Source organism: Triticum dicoccoides, chromosome 5A, assembly GCF_002162155.2.
Source record: "Triticum dicoccoides isolate Atlit2015 ecotype Zavitan chromosome 5A, WEW_v2.0, whole genome shotgun sequence".
Taxonomy (NCBI): domain Eukaryota; kingdom Viridiplantae; phylum Streptophyta; class Magnoliopsida; order Poales; family Poaceae; genus Triticum; species Triticum dicoccoides.
This window is the reverse complement of record NC_041388.1, coordinates 630996619-631000147: the sequence shown is the minus strand read 5'-3', so window position 1 is coordinate 631000147 and position 3529 is coordinate 630996619.

The following is a 3529-nucleotide window of genomic DNA, read 5'->3' as shown; positions in this document are numbered from 1 at the left end:
TTAACATCTTCCAAAGTTGTTTGTATTTTATATTTTTCAAAAAAAATTGATGTTTCAAAAAATTGTTCATGTTTTCAAAAAAATAGAATTTTGAAATTGTTCGTGTTTTTCAAAAAGTTTGAAGTTTCAAAATTTTGTTCATGTTTTTCAAAAAAAATCGTGATTTAAAAATGTGTTCATGTTTTAAAAAATGTTCAGAGTTAAAAACATATGTTTGCAAAAAAAGTTCGTAAATTTTTGTTCTCATTTTCAAAATTTGTTTGCATGTTCAAAAAATGTTCGTGAATGCCAAATTTTGTTCACATTGAAAAAAATTGTTCACATTTTCCAAAGTATTCAGAATTTTGAAATTTGTTCACATTTTCAAAAAAGGTCAAAGTATTAAAAAATATCATGTTTCGAAAATTGTTTGCAATTTTTAAATTTGTTCGTATTTTCTTGACAGTTCAGAGTTTCAATTTTTTTTCATGATTTCAAAATTTGTTCTCGTTTTTTAAATTTCGAAATGTGTTCCAAGATTTTGAGGATTGTTCATGCTTTCAAAAAAAATCTCACAATATTGAAAAATGTTTGTGTTTCAAAAAGTATTCAGATTTTTCAAAAATAAAAAAACATGTTTGAAATTTCAAAAATCTTTCAAATATATGGCTATTACTAGTTCTTAAAGCACTGCACTACCCATTAGTCACGAATGCTTGGTTGGTGCATTGGTATGCCACTGCGTCTGAGAGCATAAGGTGCTGTGTTTGACTCCCAGCCACAACACTAATTTTTGGAATTTGCCGCAAAATGCGGCAGATAGGAGCTCCCCATGTCGACACCCAACGCCGTGGGACGGAGCCGCGTGCGCAGGGGCGGCAACAAGATCATCGAGGGCACGTACAATGCATAGCCTTATGGTGATGTACCGTGCGCCATGTAGGATCAAATGTTAGGAGAAGCAGGTTCGGACAGAGTAGTGGGATCCTCTATAGGAGGCGGATGCTTGGGAAGAAAAAATGTGATCCGATGCATAAAGCTAAAAAAAATAAAGTGAACAATAAGGATGGATGTGTAGTGAGTACAGGCCCGTCTACAAGAGGGGCCAAATTGGCCTACCGCACAGTGCCCCCCCCCCCTACCCCTAGGGAAAAGAAAAGACCACAACCCTATGGTGGCAATTGATTTGAAGCCTTTACACATGCACGCGCACTATCCACTCAGAGGTATGTTACCAACAACGAAAAAAGTTAGGGAAGATTGGCTTGAAGGCAGACCAAGCACTAGTTCGAACAGGGCGGAGAAGGCATGGTCACAACTATGGAAGATCAAGGTACCATCTAAAGTGCGAGTCTTTGTTTGGCGGCTCGCACAACACTCTTTCCCTTCGGGCTCAGAGATGCATCATCGGAAAATGGCCACTAGCCCTCGATGTGTTATTTGTCAAGCAGAGAATGACTCTTGGAGACATTCATTAATAGATTGTACCATGTCACGTTGTGTTTGGGCATTACTTAATGAATCCCTCATAGAGCACATGTGCATGAATTCTTGCTCGGATGCGAAGGAGTGGTTGTTCCACATGATGGAGACTACAACACATGAAGAGTTCACCAAAATTTTATTGACACTTTGGGCGATCTAGGGTGCGCGCCGAAAGGCAATTCATGAATCTATCTACCAAAGCCCGGTGACTATTCATGGTTTTGTTACCAGTCTCATTGCCGATCTTCAAATGGTGAACACAAAACTGGATAAAGCTGCTCCAAATCCACAAGCAGCAGCGCCGAGATGGAGGCCACCGCCGGAGGGCTGGGCCAAAATTTATGTTGATGGTGGTACAAACAAGATAGGATCAAAGGGAGCAGCTGTCGTCATCTGCAGGAATGATACAGGGAAGTACTTGGGGTCTTCAGCGAGGGTATTGAACAATTGCACCGACCCAGCAACTCTTGAAGCAATAGCATGCTGTGAAGCGCTGACTTTGGCGGAGGATTTAAACATTCAGAAATTTATTATCGCATGTGATGCTTCCACAGTTATCAAGAACATCAATGAAGGTAGTAGATGCCAGTATAGCTCGGTTCTTACGGAGATTAAGGAGCGATCGAGACGTTTTCTTAATGTTAGTTTTGTGCACGAGGGTAGAGCAACAAATATAGAAGCTCACAATCTTGTAAAAAGTGCTTTATCACTCGAACATGGTCGATTCCTATGGCTACTCCAGCCATGGGATCCCTCTATGGCTACTCCAGCCATGGGATCCCTTTACTCCAGCCATGAGCAATAAAATGACCATGTGATCCTCAAAAAAAAATCCACTCAGAGGTGAGAGGCCCCTAGCTCAGCGATTGATTAGATTAGATTGATTATGATTCTCAAAAAAAGAGAAGCTCAGTGATTGATTAGATTAGCCTACACATGCAAGCAGGGATTAGAGATCGATTTGAGTTGCTTACTCAACTTGAAGATCGATTAGAAGATTATGTGACGCCCCCGATTCAATCGTACACTAATCATGCATGCAAATGTGTACGATCAAGATCAGGGACTCACGGGAAGATATCACAACACAACTCTACAAATAAAATGAGTCATACAAGCATCATAATACAAGCCAGGGGCCTCGAGGGCTCGAATACAAGTGCTCGATCATAGACGAGTCAGCGGAAGCAACAATATCTGAGTACAGACATAAGTTAAACAAGTTGCCATAAGATGGCTAGCACAAACTGGGATACAGATCGAAAGAGGCGCAGGCCTCCTGCCTGGGATCCTCCTAACTACTCCTGGTCGTCGTCGTCAGCCTGCACGTAGTAGTAGGCACCTCCGATGTAGTAGTCGTCGTCGACGGTGGCGTCTGGCTCCAGGGCTCCAGCATCTGGTTGCGACAACCAGAAAGAAAGGAAAGGGGAAAAGGGGGGGAGAAAGCAACCGTGAGTACTCATCCAAAGTACTCGCAAGCAAGGAACTACACTACATATGCATGGGTATATGTGTAAGGAGGCCATATCGGTGGACTGAACTGCAGAATGCCAGAATAAGAGGGGGATAGCTAGTCCTATCGAAGACTACGCTTCTGGCAGCCTCCGTCTTGCATCAAGTAGAAGAGAGTAGATCGAAGCCCTCCAAGTAGCATCTCCAAGTAGCAACTCCAAGTAGCATCTCCAGTAGCATCGCATAGCATAATCCTACCCGGCAATCCTCTCCTCGTCGCCCTGCGGAAAAGCGATCACCGGGTTGTCTGTGGAACTTGGAAGGGTGTGTTTTATTAAGTATCCGGTTCTAGTTGTCATAAGGTCAAGGTACAACTCCAAGTCGTCCTGTTACCGAAGATCACGGCTATTCGAATAGATTAACTTCCCTGCAGGGGTGCACCACATAACCCAACACGCTCGATCCCATTTGGCCGGACACACTTTCCTGGGTCATGCCCGGCCTCGGAAGATCAACACGTCGCAGCCCCACCTAGGCACAACAGAGAGGCCAGCACGTCGGTCTAAACCTAAGCGCACAGGGGTCTGGGCCCATCGCCCATAGCACACCTGCA